This window comes from Apis cerana, linkage group LG12, assembly GCF_029169275.1.
Source record: "Apis cerana isolate GH-2021 linkage group LG12, AcerK_1.0, whole genome shotgun sequence".
Lineage (NCBI taxonomy): Eukaryota > Metazoa > Arthropoda > Insecta > Hymenoptera > Apidae > Apis > Apis cerana.
In genome coordinates this window covers 1,721,985-1,735,998 of record NC_083863.1, presented here as the reverse complement: position 1 = coordinate 1,735,998, position 14,014 = coordinate 1,721,985, and the positions used below count along the sequence as shown (strand labels likewise).

General features: G+C 25.2%; 1 protein-coding gene across 7 annotated transcripts in view; it reads right to left on the bottom strand.

Annotated features, from left to right (window-relative positions):
• Window positions 1–14,014, bottom strand: part of LOC108002506 (poly(rC)-binding protein 3) — a 441,044-nt gene that overhangs the window by 178,419 nt on the left and 248,611 nt on the right. For all 7 annotated transcript variants that reach the window (XM_062083263.1, XM_062083262.1, XM_062083268.1 and 4 more), the window contains one exon: window positions 6,508–6,544. The gene's annotated coding sequence lies outside the window, so the exon portion shown is untranslated. The remainder of the gene's footprint in view (window positions 1–6,507; window positions 6,545–14,014) is intronic.

Genomic DNA, 14,014 nt, shown 5'->3' with positions numbered 1-14,014 from the left:
AAAAGTTATCATCATGACTCACTCACCATGAATCATCACGCGATAGAGAAACCATTCTGCAAGGAATAGAGAAATACCGGTTGACATAGCGCTGAGATAAGATATTAACAAATGAATCTCAATCGAAATCTTTACACATCAACGTTCTCCTTCGTTTCTTCTTGCTCTCTTCGAAACTGTCTCCCATTGAATCACATTATACATTATACAATCTTTACAAAAATCGAAAAGAAAACAAAAAAGAGAAAGAGAGTCAATATCATCCCTTCTTCCACAACGTAACTCAACGTTGTGTACAAAGAACTCGTGGGAAACCGTTGGATTCGGTTGCGGAATGAAAGGAGGCAGCAGCGATTAACATTTTTATTTGCCCTCGGTTCGGCTCGACTCGGCTCAACTCGGCTCGACTCGGCTCGGCTCCTATGACGGAAGTTTACCAAGGAAGGAAGGAACCAAGTAGTCGTGATATTGTCCACGGAAGAGGTCGATTAGATAATTAGCCGTCCTCGAGCTACTGAATCTTCTCTTCGTCTTTGGACAGTCGCGCTCGAGGAGTCGGTCTTCTCCTCTCCCCTCCCCCTCTCCCCACCTTGTCTCTCTCTGCACGAGAGACACCATTGTGACGAAGGGGGGGAGAGGAAGGGGCCACGGTCTTCTCTCGAGGCCTTTAATTAAAACGAGGAGGGAAACGAGGAGCGAGTCTGTTTATTCTTCGTCGTTTATGGATTCAACGTTATGGAAAGGTGGAGGTAGAACACCGCTCGAGTTTTTAGAGACACCTCGCTTTGAATCGAATTAATCGAATGGAAAGGATCGGAATTTCTTGAAATCGCTGAAAAGAGCAACAGGATAAATGATTGGCTTGACAAAGATTTCGGGCTATGGTTTGGGGATTTGTTTGGGATTTATTCGGAATTATTTTGAACGAATTGTGCAAGCTCTATTGGTTGTTTATTATTATTGTTGCAATTAGAGAAAAGGAATTTTCTTGCTTTTTTTTCGAGATGGAAAGTAAATTCCATTTGTTGAAGTTTAACTGGTTAGGATAGAAAAAAGGAATTATCATTTGAGAAAGTTGAAATTAATTGAAAAAAACTGGATGAGTTTTTAAGAAACTTTTTTCTAGATTTTCACAAATGCATAGATATTCATAAGTATCGTTAGTTTTTTTAATTTATAACTGTAGTATGATATAATATTTATATAATCATTCTTTTATCTAATATATCATAACAAACAGAGTAAACATTGGGATACAATTGTATCCTGTTGATATTTAATATTAGATTATGAAAGAGAATTAATACGAATACAAAAAAAAAAAAACGTAAGATTTTTTTTGCAAATTCTTTTTCTATGGATAGGAAACATACTCAAATTACATTTGTTTTACAGTCGTGTTTTGGATAAAAATAATGTAATCACGATTTTCCATGTCATTGGTATTACTTTAACGAAAAAAAAAAAATATTTACATGAAAACGGAGCTTTAAAAAGCATTTCTTTTACTTTTACTCCAGTTTCCTATGCTAGTTTGAAATGAAAACTGCTTCCGGATATGCGCAAATATTTTTGTTTCAACTTTAACTAGCTATGTTACACGATACACGTACACGTTTGCTCTTGTAAATCGATTCAGAGACAACTTGCAGTTGTTCGAGAAGACATTATCTTTAGTTACGTAACATCTGAACTTCCCTTTAAACAGAATCTGTAGAATTACACCGAAGAATTTCAAGAAGACTGGCTCATTGTTTCTCGAGATCTAATTACTTCGACGAGTTCACTTAGAAAGCTTCATTTGTTGCAATAATAAACGATTCAGGTTCGATTCAGGTTCCTTGAAAATCGAGTGTCACGAAGAAAAAGGATCGGGTATTATTTCTCACTTTTCCTTTTCTTATTAATTCTGATATGCGTAGTGGATATTTTTTTCTATTTCTTGAAAGGAGGAAGATAACCAAAGGAGAGTTTAATCAGAGTATTTGTGCTTATTTACCCACCAATTATTGTGCTCATTTTTTCGTATGATAAATTTTAACGCTATTAAATTGTGAATTTGTGTAACAGCTCTGTTATATTCTATTTCCATCTCGCTTCATCTAATGTAAATTTCATTTGCTTATAATTGCTTATAATTTAATAAGTAAGATTCATTCAATATTTTTGTATAGGAATTTTTGACCTTTATAATCGATCCTTCAAAGAATGTATCATAAAGGAACACTTTGTATATATATACAAAATGGCAGCACCTTTGATATTAGTACAATGTCATTCGATAGAGTCACATATTATCACACACCAAATTATATACCTATTAATAAAATTAAATAGTAATGTAAAAAAAAATTCATGTAAATTTATGTTCAAAAAAATCTGAGAAGTTTAAGATTTATTACACAAAATCATGGATATATAATATAAAAAGACAAATAATTTTCATTGGTGACGAATCGATTGTGCATTATTAGTATTTCAAGAAATATTTAAAAAAAGTTTAAATTAGTTATATAAATAAAAAATTGCATTCTTATATAAGAAAGAAACATTTATTATTATTGCTAAAATGATTAATACAAATTTTTGAACACTTATAACATTTATGACTTTTAATAAATCAACTTTATATGGATTCTTTTTATTTATGCGACTTCATTAATATATAATATAAATTTAGTCATTTAATTTTTAGATAACTTGTATATCTATAGTTATTTATATCTATAGTTTTTTTTTTTATTATTTATGTGTTAATTTTATTATATTAAAGTGGTGAATTATCTTATCAAAATTTAATATTTTTCTCTCTTTATTTTTTTAATGATAAAATCATTTTCTAAAGTTATATTATAGTGTTGCATTGTAAATGATTAAGTTTTTTGTAATGAGTCAGTTATTATGTTTTGAGGCTCGTTTTTAAAGACATAATCTTATTTTGTGATAAGTAAATGATATATGAGACGCGCTATTTACTATAGAATATAGTATTCCTTAAAAGAACACAATATTTATTTTTTCATCTTTTGAAAGCTACAATAATATATAGATTCATAAATAATTTATAATTCTCATTGTTATTTACAAAAAATTTGAAAAAGTATTAAATTATTTAATTTTAAATATATTAAAAAATAGAAAGAAAATATACAGAAATGTTTATTTCAACGTTAAAAAAGTATAGTAACTGAATAAAAATTTTCCATTCATCAAGTGATTACAGAAGTTTACAGTCTATTCAAATTATTTTCACGCAAAAATATCTCTGATTCTTCGATATTTCCTCTAATTACGAACAACATAATTCATGAATTATGCATGTTCAATAAACTAGAATTAATTAGATAGCAATTGGATGTTTCAATTGAGAAAATATCAAATAACCCTGTTCCATATTAATCGTCGATGTTATCGACGATTTTTAGAAGCCATAGAACCTTGGCCAAATAAACGCAGTCCGCTCTTTATTACCAACTACACGCGTATATAATATTTGACTGGCAAAGCATTACGTGCCTGAGAGTGTTAATAAGCGCTTCACTCGATATCGATCTCATGATAACCCAATTTCGAATTGAGTTTTCTGTTTTATCATTCGATGTTAAAGTTGTGCTTAATCCCTTGAGTAAAAATTTAATTCGAAGGAATTTTCCACGTGTACATTTAATCTTTTTTGTGTACGTGCCGATATATACATTGTATTTGAAAGTAAATCGACAAATTTCATCCAAATAATTTATTTATTTCTATAAAATAAATGATATATCAGATTTTAAATTGTTGAAGTATTTATATTATATATTGCGAACAATAAAATGAATTCAAGAATTAAAACTAAATAATTTAGCAATGATTTTTTCAAAGCATTTAAACAAATGCAGTGATATTGATCATTAATTAATAATAATAATGTAATTAAAATTAAAGTTAAAGTGAATAAATATGTATCTACAATTTAAATTTGTTAAATATTATTTTAATTGATCAGACTCCTCGCTAAATTATGATAAAGAAGAGAAAAAAATGCATGGCAAATTTAACTCGTTAAATGTGTTCGAGAAGTTAAGCAAAAATAAGAATCGAAAAAAAAAATATTTATATTTATTTATAAAATAATATTATATTTATAAAAAAATTTATTGTTGTTAATGCATATAAAGTGCAACAAAATAAGAAATCGTGTACATTAAATATTTTATTATTTTAAAATTGTAATAAAAAATGCATTAGAAATAGATGGTGAGAATTTAAAAAAAAAACGAATATTTACAAAAAAAAATTTAGATTATAAATTTTATCAATATGGTTATTTTATAAAATAAAATATTATATTTTATAAATAATCTACTATGTGATTATTATACTTTCAAAAGTATAATTTTAATTTTATTTCACAATTCTGTGATACTGTTATGGTGTTTAAAATTAAAAATTTGGAAAAATCTATATTAAATTTTTATACTTTTATTCATAGGATTGAAAAATAATAAAATTTTATAGATAAAAATATTTCTTGAATTTTTAAAAAAAATGCATTTCTATTAGCTTTCATTAAATTCTAAATTTGAACCTCTTAACTTCAAATTTGTTTTTGTAAAATTTTTATTAAAATTTAATATTTTTTTAAAAATAATTTTTTTTTTGATAATAAAATAAAAATAAATATGTTCACGAATATATTTTGAAACAAGATTGGAATTTTTAAATTCATGCGGATCAATGACAAAAATAAATTAGCAATACGATAGTAGGCATTAAATAATATTTAATTAATATAAATATATAATATGACTTTTATTAAATATCATATAATATCAAATTATATATAATTACATATTTATATAATTATTTTATTATTAATAATTTATTATAAATTACGATATGCACATTACATAATTAATTACATTAAATAATAATTAGATCATTTTCTTTCGTTCAAAGAATCTTCAAAAAAATTTCGAAAAGTTTTCAGGCATTAATCAACTCTTCGTTTCATTCACATTCGAATAATATTTTTTCTTTATTTTTAGAAAGTTTATTGAATTTTAGGAGAATCGAATTTTCTTGCAGAATGTTTCCAGAACGTTTGTTTAATCCATACAATATTGAATTCTTTCGTAATTCGCGATCTCTTTAATGGGGAGAAAATTGAATTTTTCTGTAATTTCTGGAAGATTAATTCCTCTTAATGAACGATATCATCGAACTTTATTTCAAGTTTTCGAAATGTTTCATTCGATTTTATCAATATTTTTTATTTTTGCGAATCAATAGATAAAAAAGCTTAATTTTTATTAAGAATTTGATGAAAATTTAAAATCCTTCCAAAACCTTTTTTTTTTTTTATGGTTAATCAAAATGGTTAAACTTTTTTATCGCGTATTATGCATGACAAAATTTTCATTTTAGATACAATATTCAATATCCATTTAATAATGAGTAAATTTTCGTAATTCTGATTAATCAGGATTATTATATATTTCTTTATATAATGTGTTACATATGAGAAAATTTTTCATTTCAGAGTGCTGCAAATGATGAAATTTTTCATTATGAGTAAAATTAAATTTCAATATTAAAAAAATATTAAAAATATTTTTAAAAAAGATTTGGATATTGATAAAATAATTTTCCGCGTTGATGTATATATTTGATGCATTTTATTATTAGTAAAATCATTTTCAAAGTCTAATTGAAATGTAAAAAATCATTTCTTACAAAAAATTATAGTTTATAATGAAAATAAAATGAATAATTTAATAAAAAAAGAAAGATTGTTAATATGATAATGGCTAACTGTATATAGCAAAAGCAATAATAAAAAAATATTAAACAATGTAATACATAAGTAACTATTAATATTAATAATTTATCACATTCTTTTAATCAGTGTTAAAGAATTAGATACTTTTTTTATTTATTGCAAAATTTGAAAATAAGAATCAAAAAATTAATATCAAATAATATTTTTAATTGAAAAGACAAAAAATTTGTTGGAAAGAAAATTAACAATTTTTCTTATTAAATTGGATTAAATTTTTAAAACAACATTTGAACAATGTAATATAATTTTGTGTTTAGAAGTAGTTTTCAATTTTTTATTAAATCTTTTAATTAATTCAAGTTTTAAATTGAATGCAAATTATTAAATTTGTTACTTTAATCAATTCATTAAGAGTAATAAAAATAATTAAACAATTGACACTCATTATTTTTATTTCACAATTGTTCAAAAACGTTTTAAAGATTCAAAAATTTTACTTTTTTATTTTTTACGATCCACAATCTTCAAAAGAAGATATAATTTTAATATTAAGAATATTTTCCGCATGACATTTTCATTTTAAAATTCTTTCGATTTATTTTAAAAGAGGTTTAAAAAGTTTCTTGAAAAAGAAAGTATATAAATTTCATAAAAAAAAGAAAGGAACGTTTATACAAATTTTCTTGTGCAAAGTGAAAGAAGCAGAATGATAAAATGGAATTTCACGTAGAGAATAGACTTACCTCTTATTACTCGATTCTTCTTTTATGATATAAATACCTGTAAAAAGTAAAAAGAGAAAATTAATATTATTATTGAAAAAGATTATAATAAAAATTAATATTAATTAATGAAATATATATATTTTATATAAAAACGAAATTTTTTTAATTAACAATATTAATTTTTATTTCGAATAGTATACATAAATTTCAAATTAAATTGAATTTTTTCCAATTTTAACTAACTATATTTCTTTTATCTCTCTTTAATTTAATTTAAATTTTAAATATTATATACATATATAAGATATTTTTCCACTTATCAATATCAATATTTCACTTATTCTTTTCATGATTTATTTATTCATTACTAACATTTTATTTATTCAATAAATTGCAATATTTGAATTCAATTTCTTTGCTGCCAAGGACAAAATATCTTACAATGCAAAGATATCGTTCATGAGATTCTATAAATGAGATATTTTACGAATATAACTTTTATTTAAATCTTTCATTCAATTGGAAAAGATTTGCGAGATATCTCTTGTTAAGAATAATATTGTTTGACGAGATATCTTTTTAATAATAAAAAGATTAAAATTATATTCATTCTTTTTACTTATAAAAATATTGTGTAAAATTATGTAATAAAATCTGATATTAAATATTGACAATTTATTAAACAATTAAAAAGTGTATGTAAAAAATAAAAATCAAAATAAAATAAGATCTTCATTTGGTGATTGCGATATACTTCTATCGAATTTTTTTTTATTATTTTCTTTCAAGATATATAAGAATATATATACCATTTATTTAGTATAACTATTTTTAATTAATTAAATCAAGTAATATATTTGTTGAATTTAATTACAATAGATAACAACAGTAAAAAATCTCACAAAATCTTTTCATATATCCAAATGAATTAATTATATTAGAAAATTTAATTTTCACACATATAAATCATATAAAGGAAATTACTTTTCTTTTGCTCAATTTTGTATTTCTATTTTCATCAAAAAAGTGAAACATTCTTAAAATTTACAATCAAAAGAAAGAAAAGAGGATACAAATGCACATTCCATTGACAAATTTTTACTGCCAATTATTCTTCCTGAAAAGCATTTGTTTTCCCTTTTTGCTTTACTTTTTCGACAACTCGTTTCTCTTTTCTGATTCAATAAAAAAAGAAAGAAAGAAAGAAAGAAACAATAGTAAGAACAAACAAAGAACAAAAAGAAACAACAGTTTGGGAAAAGTGTCAATACGAAATTAAATAGGAAATTTCGCGGGAGAGGAACACGATTCGTTTTAAATCGAACAGGAAATCGAAGTTATCGAGTTTTCTCTCGCGTTTTCGATAATCCAACCGGGCTGTGAGGATGAAAAGAAGAGGAAAGGGTGGAAATTCGATCGACAATAAACGTGAAACACCGTGAACCTCGACTAACGAATTTCAATTCGTTGAAAAAACATCGGGTGTGTGTTTAATCTGACGACTCTTCCTATCGTTCACGAAAAATTTCCGTAAGTCTGGCCTTTGCTGAGACGAGAATTCTTTGTTGAAGAAATTTTCGAAGATACGATATAAGAGAATATATATATAAACAAATTTCGTCTCCATTGATATATTATTAAAATTATTGTACATTAAAGAATCATTTATGTCTTTTGAATAAAAATTAAAAATTAAAAATTTTTATTCATTTTATTTTATTTTATTTATTTTTGAATGAAAAGTGTAAGTACATCATTTTCTGAAAATTTTTAATGTTAATGATGAATAGAAAATTAAAAATTATAATATTGCATGTTTCCTCACTATTTTTCGTAAAATGGTTTGTTGATTTTATTTTTCATAAATGTACCTTATATCTTAATGTAGGTGGATACTTTTGTAATCAATTGTACATCTCATTGTATTCTATAATACATTTTTATTTTGATATTTAGAATTGATCTTTCAATGTTAGAATATATTAACATTCTATATATATTTTATTTAATTAAACGAAATATTGATTGGACAAAAAAAGAATTTTCGATGTTCAAAAAAATGTTCCACCATTCTAACGACAATTTTGTAATGAAAAAAAAAACAATGTTAATTTACGTGTGAAAAAAAAAGGCAGAAACAAGCGAGAGGCAAAAGGAACACGTGGAATTTGGTACAATCAATAAACTGTATTTGGCAATAGGCGAGTTTGATTCAAAATTTCAAAATAGAACACTTCCGGTTTCTCGAACGATGATTCATGTTATGGCAAATCAACGTTAAGACATTTTCATTTTAAGTGATTAATTTTTAGTGATTAATTACTTTTTAAAAATGAGTCAATGAGAATTATTTAAAATTATTTACTTTTTATTGATTCAAAAATGTGTTGAACGTATTTTGATTTTTGTTTGATCCTTAAAATGTTACATAACTTATTCTAAACATTTTATAATACATAAAAATTTAATTATTTTATTATTTGAAATATCGTTAAAATGATTAAAAAATAAGAACAAATTCATTTATGATTTGTTTTATGAAAATGAAAAAAATTATGAAAATTTTTTTAGTAACAAAATCTAAAACCAATATCTAAAGATTTAAGCATTATTCTGAAATTAAACTTATATCTATCTATATAATTATTTATAAATTTTTTTAAATAATTTTTTTTAACAGTTTTTAAAATTTCTAAAATATTTTATTTTATTTTTTTAAAAAAGACATAGAAAGCGAATAAATTATTAAACTTTTGTCAATTATTTAAATTTATACAACTTTCTGATATAACTTTTCAGATCATATTCCAAGAGGACTCCACTCTTTGAAATCCACTGTTTATTCATTCAGTGGTAATATAAGAAGTTATGCCATAAAGATTAAAGTTAAGTTTTGCAAAAAAATAATGTGTCAATAGAAATTAAAAGAAATTGAAAAATTTTTTAATATAATAAATTTATCAATATGAAAATGTTTTATTTTTTATTTTATTTTCTGTACAACCTAAAAATTGGATCTTAAAATAGAAACTTTAAAAAATTGTTTTTATTACAAAATATTTTATTTTACTTGAAACATTTATATATTTTTAATATATTTCATTTGCATTAAGAATGAAGAAATTGAATAAATATATCTTAAATAAAATTAAATAATCTTAAATATGATTGAAAATGATTTTTATATAGATATTTTCTTTATCAATCTTCTTGCAATCTACATTTAAGTTTTCTCTAATATTCTATAGGATAATTCTCGCACAGATATTAAACTACATAAGAAAAATAATCATTCCATATACATTCAATTACAGCACAAGAATTATAGCATGTAATTATAAATCAAGGAACACTAACCATCAAGAGACTTCAGATTTAAATAAAAATATTTTAATTTCACTTTTGTGCAATTTTCTTTTGCACCACATCTCCGATTGTTTCAAACGAGTATTTAGAAATGAATTGGACATCGAAGGAATAAAGATGGCGGGCCAGACGGAATTATTTCGTGAATTACCGAGGCGGTCGAAGAGGAAAGGTGAAGGATCGCAAATGGTACGAAATATCAAGAGTCGGGAAATTCACTTGTCGAATGAAATTTTCATTAATGAGAACTGTGAGAGGGGAAAGAGACCGGTGTACGCACTGGTATGGGAGATTTGTATTATTTATGGAAGATTTTTGCGAAGAGGAGAAATAACGATGGTCATTAGTCGGTCGTGAATTTCAGGGAATACGAGAAAATCTGGAAGAAGGGAGGGAAGATTGTTTTCCCGTCGAACGATGCCGGAAATGAAGAGTTCTGCAGACTTGGAATGATTTAACGTGTCGAGATAAACGCGAATCGAGAAAGAATTTGAAACATTGTATTCTAAATTAAGAAATTTTTCTTTAAAAAAAAAAAAAAAAAAAAAAGGAAAACCATTATGTTTGGTTTTGAATATTTACAGAATGTTTTTATGTAACAAATAGAAAAATGCAATTATATTTGTAAACTGATAATGAAATTTATTTTTTATTCTTGTGTATTTTTCTTCGTTAAATCTATAATCCGACTTTTTTCATTATTTACAAGTTTTTATGTAATTCGATATAACAATATGCAAACATAAATACACAAGGTAAATTTAACTTGTATTTAATATATCGACAAAAAAATGAATAAAGAAAGAATTTAATTTATGATATATAAGAATTATTATACAAGTTGTTTACCAGAAATAGAAAAATCATGAAATTAGTATTTTTTAGCGATTTAAATCAGAATTATGTATAAAACTACAACAGGAAAAAAATATTTTTCAAATTTCAATTTTCAGCAGTGAAAAATACATATTAAGAATCAGTGTATATATTTTCTCAAACAAAAATCGTTTACCAATTAAAAAATGATTATTCATTTAGCTGTTTAATGATATTACAATTTTAATTTTGATTATGATTCGTTAAGTACAATTCTTCTGTCTAATGATAAAAACGAAACGGAGAAAATAAAAAGAGGAAATATATCAAACATTAATACTCGAAATCTTTTAAACAGCACAAGAAATGAGAATGCATGTCGCAAATCACGAGATTGATGGCAGTCAAACGTTTTCGAATTCGTTGCATCTGCCGATTTTTCCAACACTATGACACGAGGTTACAAATCATATGCGACGCGACGTTGCCACGTTTGGCAAAACGGTTGAGATACAATCGAGATCTGCCTCGGTATCGGCCATTTTTATTCGAATGCGATCGAGGCGCCTCTCGTGCCTTGGAGATATTTACGCAGCAAGATGCCACCAGAAGTCCGTATACGTTCGAATTTCACCGTGCTTTCGAGGATTTATATCACGCTTCCACATCGTTGCACGTGATTTTCTTCCGATGGATTCGAGCTATCTTTTAAAGACGTTCCAAACGTCGTGTTCGGGGGAATTGGGATCGTTTGGATGGATGAAAGTGTTTCTTCTTTTTAGTAGATTTATGTTAAAAAAATATTGGAATGATTAAATCTAATTTATTAAATTAATTATTCTTTAAATGCTAATTTATTATTATTGTTTCAATTTAATTTTAATTTCGTATTTAATTTAATTCTGTCATGCATATAAGTATTAATACATTATTTCTTGCAATTGCAATTATTTCTTTGTCTCTGTAGATTTTTTTTATCTACGCATATCTCAGTAAACTTGTTTATATTCGATTGACGATTCAATTTTAATTCGTGAATCAAAACTGTATGAAGAAAATAATTTTTCAAAAATATTTATTTACAATTTGATTAAAAAACTAAATATATACGAATGCATTGTTTTTTTTATTTTTTTGAAGATTACAAAATTAAAAATTCGAATGTTTTGTTACTTGGAAATAATTTCGTTCAAATGTCCTTAAGAGATAAATTTCATGAGGATTTGAATTTAAATATCAAATGATTGTGAATTAATATTGGTGATAATATAATATAATATAATATATTATATTATATTTTTTATATTATTATTATTATTATTAAATTATACTATATTAATTACTACAAATATATTCGTCGCAAAAGTTCATAAAAGTTCCTTAAAAATTTTTTTTTATCGAATAAAAATATTATTGATACTTTTAAAATGCTTTGAAACATTAAAACAGATTTATCTACCAATTAGAAATATCTTTGAAAAATATGTATTTAAAAGTTTCATGAAAATTTTAATGTTATTTTTTTCTTCGAATCTTAATTATACTCTACTAAATTTAATACAAAAACTTGATTCAAGAAAATTCATTTCTTGTTGAAACGAGTGAAAAATCGCCAATTTCTACGCCGATGCAGGGAAGGAAACGCGGTTTTATAACGTACAAGATATTAAAAGGGGAAGATGGCGGGTGTTCCCATGGTGCAGACGGCGTGAAACTCGCGAGGAACTTTGAATTCGCAATTTACTCTCCAGAGAGACTAAATTCGCGCCCTACGAAACGAATTCGAACTTGTACAGGGAAAGATTTGCCGAGCAAACAAAATTACCAACTATATATATATATATATCTACGTACATACGACGAGGTATCGTTGACGCGCGAATGCCCAAGCCAAGTCCTTGCTTGATTTTCCTTCCAATTTTTCAAATTGCCTCGCGATCATACATTTGGTTTTCACGTTTAAACCGCTGCTCTGATGACTCTTTCAAATATAAGCGTTTAAATATTTTATTTATTAATTTTATTTAGCAAAAAAAAAAATGCTTTCTTTTCTGAGAAATGTGAATTATTTATAAAATTTTTTATTCGTTAAATGAAACGTATATTATTGTATATAAGAAAATAGAGAAAAATTAAGAAAAAAGAAATTAAATATCGTTCATTAATTTTATTTGCAAAGAAAAATGAATATATATTTTTTCTTTCGTGGAGTCTTTTTGTAATTTTCAATTTTTATTCGATAAATGGAACGTGTATATTGTTATATTCTTCTATTAACGAAGGACAAGTTAATGTTATTCGTTAATTTTATTCACGAAAAAAATTTATAAGTTTTCTTTTGAATTATTTCGAAGAATTTTTAATTTGTCGAGAATTTATGTATAATAACATATATTAAATGATCTTTCGAGAAAAATTAAGAAATTTGATTAAATTTGAGAAAGCATTTATTAACATGTATATTTTATCTTACAAAATTTATTTAAAAAATAAAAGTGTTTTTCATTCATTACACTACTGATCGATATATTAATTTGACTTATGTATGTACTTTTAACGGTTAAAATACATTCATTTTTAATCTTATTTATTCAGTCAAGACTTCATCGAGACACGAAAAAATTCACGATTGCTATTAAAACCTTCTCAAGGACTTGGTTTAATTCGCTCGAAAATCTCTGTCATTTACCAACAGGAAATTAGGAAACAGAGACACTGTCGAGAGCTCGCCAAACTTTCTTACCCTTCGAGCATATCCCGTAACTTCGAAACTTTCTCGATCCAACGAGAGCTTTTTCACGATGACTAATAACCGAGATTTTTTTCGATTGTTTACGAGCTAAACGCTCCCAACTTTAATCACGTGGATTAATTATTCATTATAATTGGTTGAAACTTCGCGACGAGAATTTATCCTCGTTGTTACGTTATGATGGAAGTTCTTTCTTTCTTTCTTTTTTTTTTTTTTCTCCCTCTCTAAAGAATCATGGCTCGTGATATTAAAATCCTTGAAAATGAAGATCATAAAGTTAAAATATTAAGGTAGAAGTTCGGTTATGATTAGTTTAATGTAAAGTGTAATGAGATTATTTGGTAATAGTGGAGAGGCTCTTAGCTTCGCGTAAAGGAATTTAATTAAGAAAGTTTCGAATTTTGTGCGTATAAGTACGTGATAATTTATCATGGGTGAGAAATTTAGTTGATATTTTGTGTACAATAAAGATACGTTAATAATTATTTATGATTGATTGATGCGCTTGCTGTTTATGCATTTATTTAATGTAATTTAGCATCATTGAAGATAATTATCGTGAAAATTGATGATATAGAGATATATAAAGAC